Genomic DNA, 8,851 nt, shown 5'->3' with positions numbered 1-8,851 from the left:
AAGGGGAAGTTATTAATCTTCCCAAGGTGGTGAAGCCACAAATCATTGTTGCTGCTACAGATAGTCTAGATAAAATGGATGTTGCTGGTACTCATAATAGCAGTTTGGTCAAATTTAAATTTGCCAAGGAGTTGAAGTCTTTGGGTCCCTTAGAGTCTGAGCATAGAAAGAAAAGGAGGGATGGGAAGGGAAATGTGTTAGGCAGGGGTGTTTACCATTTGATTGTTTAATGTCTTCCTTTGTCTTCTGAAACTGTAGGGGGGCCATGAAGAAGGAGGACTCTCTATATCTTAGGGAGATTGTTAGGGATCATGACATTTTTTCTGTTGGGTTGTTGGAGACTAAGTTAACTAGTGTTGATAAGAGGGATGTTGATTGCCTTATTGGGAGTGATTGGGACTTTTTCCACCATCCTGTTGTGGGTACTTCTGGTGGAATTTTGGTTGTCTGGAATAGGAAGTTGGAGTCTTTTGTGGTGGTTGAGAGTTCTTCTCAAGTGGTTGTTGGTGTCCTTTCTACTCCTTCTATGAGGTCTTGGAGGGTGGCCGCTATGTATGGGAGTAGATGTTTTAATGGGAGAAGGAGTCACTGGAGCTTGCTTGAGAAGTGTAAGATGGGTTCTGTTCCATCCATTGTGTGTGTGTGTGTGGGGGGGGGGGGTTTGGGTGTGTTTGTGTCTGTGTGGGGTGTGGGGGGGGGGGGGGGGGGGGGGGGGGGGGGGGGTCTTTAATTGTATTTTGAGTAAGGAGGAGAAGAAAGATGGAAAGAGATTCCTCTTTTCTAAAGGATATAGAGAAATGAGATGTTTTATGATTAACACTGATTTACATGATGTAGGATTCGTTGCACCAAGCTTTACTTGGTGTAACAATAAAAGAGCTTCAAGGATTTAGGAGATGTTTGATAGATGCTTGCTGAATTCTGCATCTTTATAAATTATCCCTTCAGCAAAATTAAGACAATTTGCAAGGGTGGCATCAAATCATAGTCCAATTGTGTTTAAATTGGAAGAAAAGCAGTTTAATAAGACAAAGATCATCAGATTTGAAGACACTTCGAGATCATACCCGACTACTTGGAGTATTGTGTATAATTCTTGGAGGAAAACTAATTTTAGTGATGAGGTGGATGTGCTTCATATAAAGGTTCGAAGAACTTTAAGAGCTTTATTCTTGTGGAATAAAAACAAGTGCAAAGATTTATGTAAGCTGAAGGAAGACTTGAAGAGGGAAATTCTGGAACTACAGACTAAGGAAGCCACAGACGAGGATTTCTCTTTGGAATATTTGTTTTTTCTTAGAATCAAGGTTCATGAACTTAATGTCACCTTAAGAAGGCTTTCCACTTGGTGGAATCAAAAGGCTAAGGCAAGATGGTATGAGGAAGGGGATACCAATTCTATGTTTTTTCATAGTCTTACTTCGGCTAGGAGAAGTGGAAATTGGGTGAGGCAAATCAAAGATGTTAATAACCAATTGCTGGAAGAGGAAGATCAAATTGAGAAGGTGTTCCTACAATTCTTTGAGGAGAAGTGGAAATACAGAGAATGCAATTATCAGATTGGCCTCAGAGGGGTAATAAGTCTTTATCATTGGGAGGTAGAATTACTCTCATAAAGACTTCATTACTATCAATGCCTAATTTTTTACTTACACACTCTTTGGTTCCTAAAAGAAAAATGTGTAGGAAATTTATTTGGCGCAAACCGGATGGGAAGAAAGGTATGCATTATGTTGCATGGGACGAGGTGTGTAAACCAAGTTGTGTTGGTGGATTGGGAGTGCATTCAACAGTACTTAGAGGTGGCTCTCTAATGGCGAGGTTGGCATGAAACTTTATCCATAATCCTGATTCTTTACTTCACAGAACTTTAATTGCTAAGTATGGTGATGATATCATAACTGGAACATGTAAAAAGAGTACCTCTAGTGCTTGGAAAATTATGATAGATGGCGGAAAACATCTTAAACACATTGTCAAGTGGAAAGTGGGTAGAGGTGCTAAAATTAATGTTTTAAGTGACATCTAGTTGACGGACAAATGCATTAATACTTTGCCTACATTTGCTGACGGTGGAGCTTTGGAGGATATAACGATTCAGCAGTTCATTTCAGTTGATGGAAAGTGGGATGAATTGAAGCTACAAAGGTTCTTTCATGAAGAACTTATTGTGTTGATCAGGAAAATACATATTGACTCCTATTGGAAGGAGGATCAGGTGGAGAACTTGTGCAAGCATTTGGGTAGATTAATTTTTGCATTATCATATGAATTTGTGAAGAAAGGAAGATGTGAAGAAGATGACGGTGGATTCTGCAATTGCCTGAAGAAGCTAAAACTCAAAACAAAGGTGGAACTCTTTTGGTGGAGCCTTAGTAAGTTTTCTATCCCTACAAATCATTTTCTTAAATATCACAGGCTTGCTATTGATGATTCTTGTGCTAGAGGATGTCAAGAGGTTGAGAACTATGATCACGTTGTGGTTCATTGCAAATATCTTATTGATGTTATTTCAAAAATTAGAGGATGGGGATTTTATATTCCTGTTTTTCAATCACTTGCCTGCTGTTTAGAGGAGGTTGAGAAGATTATCATTTCAGAATTTTGTCTTGGTTAAAATTTATTATGCTGTAGTTTATCTATCCTGGAAGAACCACAATGGTGTGAAGCAAGGTAAGGCAGCTATGTCCAGTTCTTTGGTAGCAGCAAATGCTCTATCTTTAGCCATGATTCAATCTAATCCAAATCTAGATAGCTGGGGTGCTAATCTCCCTAGAGGGTTTCACAAAACTTGGTGTCCTCCACCGCTAGATTGGATCAAGATTAATGTGGATGCTTCAATGTTGAGTTCAAATCTTGCTGGAATTGGAGGAGTATTTAGATATTACAAAGGTAGGCTTCTTATTGCTTTTGGGAAGAATAGAGTCTATTTGGATGTTGCACAACTAGAGATTGAGGCAGTAATAACAACAAGGGAATTCATTCAAAGTTAGATGCTTGAATGTAAAGGAGTTATCATTGAGAGTGACAGTATCAATATTATTACATTCATTCAAGATTCTTTGAAGAAGGCAAATTGGCATTTGGAGAAATGGCCTGTAAAGGAGCTCTTCTTCCTCAATGATTTCAATAAAGTCATTTTTCACCATGTCAATAGGAATGTAATAAAGTAGCTGATTTTTGTGCTACTTTGGCTTTAGATAGTAGTTTTACTTTTGATAGTTTTTTCTTTTGGTAACATTCTGTCCTCTTTGTTGGATTTAATAAAGGAGGAATGTTACCCCTTTATCAACTGTAATTAGTTTCTTTGTTTTTCCCTTAATGCAAAATTTGCACTTCTATAAAAAAAAAGGGTGGCATCTGACCATTTCCCCATTTCTTTTAAATTTGATGAAGTGCCTCGATTTCATTTGAAAATTTTTAGATTTGAAGATACAAGGAAGTCTTATCCAACAACATTGAGTATTGTCACTAAAGCTTGGGAGAAGAATGATTTCAGTGATGCAGCTGAAGTTCTCAATAGGAAAATTCGAGTTATGAAGTCTTTATACTATTGGAATAAGAACAAAAGAAAAATCTATGTTTGCTTAAGGAGGAATTAAAAGAAGATATTTTTAAATTACAATTGGAAGAAGAATTGGAAGGAGGCCTAAATTCAGATAAGTTGATTTTACTTTGTGCTAAAGTCAATGAACTCAATATTACTTTGTGTAGATTATCTACATGGTGGAATCAGAGGACGAAAGCTAGTTGGAATGAAGAGGGTGACACTAATTCAAAATTTTTTCATGACTAAGCTTCGGCTAGAAGGAATGGAAAATTGATTAGAAAAATAAAGGATGAAGACAACATTGTTGTGGAAAATATTGAGCATATCGAATCAATATTTTTTGAAGTTCTTTGAGAATAAATGGCATTCCAGAGACTGTGTGAGGATGGACTGGCCATCAGTTAATAATGACCAGAAGATTATTGATGAAGATATGGATTTGCTAAATGCTGAATTCACTGTGGAGGAGTTTACTATTATGATTTTCTAGAAAGGTTCAAATAAATCTCCCAGTTTGGATGGGAGTATTGCTTCATTTTTCAAATTTTATTAGAAAATTGTGAACGGTGCAAATTGGAAAGCAATTGATGATTTCTTTAAGACCAGTCTAATGCATGGAGCTTGGAAGGATACTATAATTGTTCTTATTCCAAAATTAAAAAATCTAGTATTACCATCTAATTTTCATCCTATTAGTCTTTGTCAAACTATTTACAAGGTTGCTTCAACTATTATTGTGAATAGATTGAAGTGTTGTATTTCTAAAATCATTTCTGAAGAATAAGTTGCTTTTATTCCGGGAAGATTTATGTCAGAGCTTTGTTTGTTAGCCCATGAAATTTTGAATAAATTCAGAATTTTTAAAAATAAGAAAGGTTTAATGGCGATCAAGCTTGATATGTAACAAGCTTTTGACCATATGAGTTGGGAGACTTTGGAGCATGTCCTAAAGTGGTTCAGTTTTCCAGCCAAGATTTCCAATCTTATCATGGAATGTGTGGTTAATGTGAGGTTTTCTATCCTATTAAATGGAAGGAGTAATAGTTGGATTGAAGTAAAATGTGGCTTTTGACAAGGTTGTCCTATGTCACCATATTTTTTCATCATGTGTTCTTAGTTTTTATAAAATTCAATTAACCAAAGAGGACAAGAGTTGGGAATCCAGATTTCTCCAAGAGCTTCTAAAATCACTCATCTCCTATATGCAGATAATGTGTTATTATTTGGAATAGCATCTTCCCATTTGGTTCAAGTTATGAAGAATTTAATTATGGAGTACTGTGGATGGACTAGGCAAAATATTAACAAAGCAAAGTCTCAAATTTTTTTTTGGTAAAGCAGTGAGATCTTCCCTGTAAAGAAAATTTGGAAAAAAATAGGTTTAAAGGTGGTCAATGAGCTACAATACTTGGGAATTAAGATTGTATTAGGAAGGATGGTGAAGGCTGACTTTCAATCCATCATTGATCATGCATTGGACAAACTTAATGCTTGGGGAGCTAGATTTTAATCCTTGGATCGAAGGATGGTGCTCATAAGGTCTTCTTTTTTATCTTTGCAAAATTTCTTATCAACACACTCTTTGGTTCCCAAAGGTGTTTTATATGAATTGGATAGGCTTTGTAGAGGCTTCATATGGCACAAAGACAATGGTAAACGTGGTCTCCATTATGTGGTTTGGGAAGAATTACATAAACCAAAAAGTTTGTGTCGAATGGGTTTTGATTCAGATGTTCACAAGATTGGTCCTCTATGAGCTAGATTGTCTTGGAGGCTTGATCAAGATCCTTCATCTTTGTTGCATAAAAGCATTTCTGCTAAGTATGGTACAAATATATATAATGGAGAGCTTAAAAGAGGTCATTTGGCTGCTTGGTTTATTCTTCTAGATGGGGCTTCTTATCTAAAACCAATTGTTAAATGATAAGTTGTGAATGGAGAAAGTATCAATGTTATGAATGATATTTGGTCGATGTACAAGTGTTTTAATAAATGGCCAATGTTAGCTAATTGTGTTGGATTTAATGGGGTTATTCTTCAGCAACTCTTTCTTAGGATAGAGAATGGAATATGGCTGAATTGCTTTGATTTTTTAATTAAGATCTTGTAAATTTAATTTTACAAGAATGTATTATTCATGATGGACAAAAGTATCAGGTGGAAGTCCTGTTCCAGCTCTCAAGTAGATCAATATTTGCTTTGGCATATGGTGAAACTATCAAATAAAATATTGAGGATGATGATTTTGGGTTTTCTAATTAGTTAAGGAAATTAAAACTAAAGCCAAGAGTTGAAATGTTTTGGTGGAAGAAGAGAAGGTAAGCTTTGGCAACTAATGAATTCTTAAAATATAGAAGACTTTGGCATAGTGATCTTTGTGCTAGAAGAGGTTAAAGATTGTTTACATATTGATGTGCATTGCAAATATCTTGTTGATATTATTGAGACAATGGGGATTTCACATTTCTATTTTCAAATCTTTTACAAATCTCTGAACTCAGCTTAGAAGTCTTTCCAAAACCAATTGAATATTGTAAAGGTTTATTGTAGAGCTATTTTTTACTCTTAAAAATGTTGGAATGATAATAAGCATGGTAATTCTATTACTCCTACTTTGGTGGTTGCTGCAAGTGTGTTATCCACTGTAATGTCTAGATATTTGATTCTAGTCATATGGGGTGCTTCCCTACATATGGAGTTTGGTATTTGTTGGTGTTAAGAGAGTTGCTATTTGCATGTTTTACATTTTTTCAACTTTATAATTTTGATGATTCCAAATATTATTATTTTATATATTGATATCTCCTAACACTTTTTGGAAGATTTGTTTTTGCTCTTGTGTGAACTAATATTTCAGGAAAATCAAACTCCAGACTTTTGAAGTCTTCAAATCAAATTTAGCATGAGAGATTTTGTGAATTGAAGCTTGTACTTTTCTTTGAATTAAGTTTGAGAAGGAGTGATTGTAATTGAGTGAATAAACACACACACACTTAAGGAGATCTTTAAAAATTTATACTGATCGTACGGGACGATCAAGCCTATTATTTCCTCTAAAGTGCAATGGAATGAACAGGAGTTAAAGAAAATTTTTCTAACTCCTGATCGTCCAGGACGAATGTTTAATCGTCCCAAGATGAAATGTTCTCTGGAAAATTTTTGTTCAGACGAAATTCATATTCATGCTAGGACGAAATGCTATCTGAAAAATTTTCATCTAGATGAACACAAATTCGTCCCAGGATGAATTGTTCTTTGTAAAAATTTCATCTGGATGAACTCATATTCGTCCCAGGATGAAGTGAATTGACTCTTCAAATTTTGGCGATGTCCTGCAGTTTTTAGGAACCGACTATGGTATAACTGTTCGTACCGGACAAACCTAGTTCATACGGGATGATGCTCGGGAATGATTTCAGTTCGTACCAATATAGATTTAGTTAGTTTCCACACATTTAAGTAAAATCTTCCAGGACGGTCCATGATCGTACGAGATTATCAACTTCGTGTTGACTTGAAAATTTGCAGTTTTTGGACTGTTTTTCTTATCTTTCATATAAATAGTCCAATTTAGTCTATCGCTTAATCTTTTTGCCTACTAATCTTCATGCCTATTGAAAGAAGAGTCAAGGAGAGAGTGTGAGAGAGTGTTCGAAAGAGGATTCTTACTACTGAAGCGTTAAGGCTTCACTTGGTGTTCAAAGATAATAATCTTTACTTTTGATTTGTGTTTACTTCACTCTTTTCTCTCTTCCTTCTAGATTTCTTGTGTGGAAGATCTGTCAAGGAGATCCGGTTCTCTGCCGACATTTGGAGAGTTTGAATAGTCGAAGGGTTCTCTGCCCACACTAGGAGAGTGTGAACAGCCGAAGGGTTCTCTGCCCACACTAGGAGAGTGTGAAAGGATGAAGGGTTCTCTGCCCATACAAGGAGAGTGTTAAAGGACGAAGGGTTCTCTGCCCATACTAGGAGAGTGTGAAAGGACAAAGGATTCTCTACCCACACTAAGAGAGTGTGAACAGCGGAAGGGTTCTCTGCTCACACTAGGAGAGTATGAAAGGATGAAGGGTTCTTTGCCCACACTAGGAGAGTGTGGAAGGATGAAGAGTTCTCTGCCCATACTAGGAGAGTGTGAAAGGATGAAGGGTTCTCTGTCTACACCAGGAGAGTGTGAAAGGACGGACAGTTCTCTGCCAACACTAGGAAGAGTGTAAAGGATGACGGTTCTCTATCGCACCGGGTAGTGGTGAAAGAGAGTTTTGTAAAGGCTTCTCCACCTTGCTGTGGGTGCAAAAGGAGAGTCACTAGTGGTATTAGTGCAATACTCGGTGGGTGCCTCCAGGGAATGGATGTAGGTCATGTTTGACCGAACCACTATAAATCTTGTGTCTTTTATTTTTCCATTGCTTTTTATTTTTTCTATTTTACTGTTTCAAAATTGTGGTTGAAAAACATTTTCTATAAAATTCACTAAAGTTAATTTTCTTAATTTAAATTTTAAAAGAGGGATTAAATTTTAATTACCAATTTACCCCCCCCCCTCTTGGTTAGCCGTTGGGACATAAGCTTAGGTTTAACACCTAATTCATATTGAATAAGTTTCAATAAGTGGTATTAGAGATTAGTTTCAAAATCATAAGTTTAGACTACTTTTTGATTAACGTAGATGGCTATACTTGAAAACCAAAATACACCTGAGGATTACTCTATAACTAGACCTCCATTGTTCGACATTTTTCCTTTTGATTTTGGAAAATATGCATGTCTATATTTTTACAGTCACTTGATTATCGTATGTGGATCTTAGTTCAGGAAGGGTATACAAAACCAACTAGACTAGTTGACGTAGTTAGAGTTGAAACACCTTTTATGGACTGAATAGTAGAAGAATGTGACTTAGCACAACTAAACGCCAAATGCTTGAACAGTTTCTTTTGTGCACTTAAATCAGAAGATTACATGCGAATTTCTATTTGTAGGAGTTGAAAGGACATATGAGATAGACTTTGTAAAACATATGAGGGGACTAATGAGGTTATGAAATCTAGACTTAATATCTTGTTGCATGATTATGAACTGTTTCACATGAAACCTAATGAATCCATTTATGATACGTACACAAGATTCACATAAATAGTCACCTCTTTACATGCATTAGGTAGGGAACTAACGAATGTTGAAATGGTTAATAAGATTTTTTGTTGTTTGCCTACTGCTTATGATGCTAAAATTACTACAATTACATAGTCTAAAGATCTAAACATTTACTCTATTGACAATCTTCTTGGTTCGCTAATTGCT

The sequence above is a fragment of the Dendrobium catenatum genome, unplaced genomic scaffold (genome assembly GCF_001605985.2).
Source record: "Dendrobium catenatum unplaced genomic scaffold, ASM160598v2 fragScaff_scaffold_621, whole genome shotgun sequence".
In the NCBI taxonomy this organism is placed as follows: domain Eukaryota; kingdom Viridiplantae; phylum Streptophyta; class Magnoliopsida; order Asparagales; family Orchidaceae; genus Dendrobium; species Dendrobium catenatum.
This window is presented reverse-complemented; position numbering follows the sequence as displayed.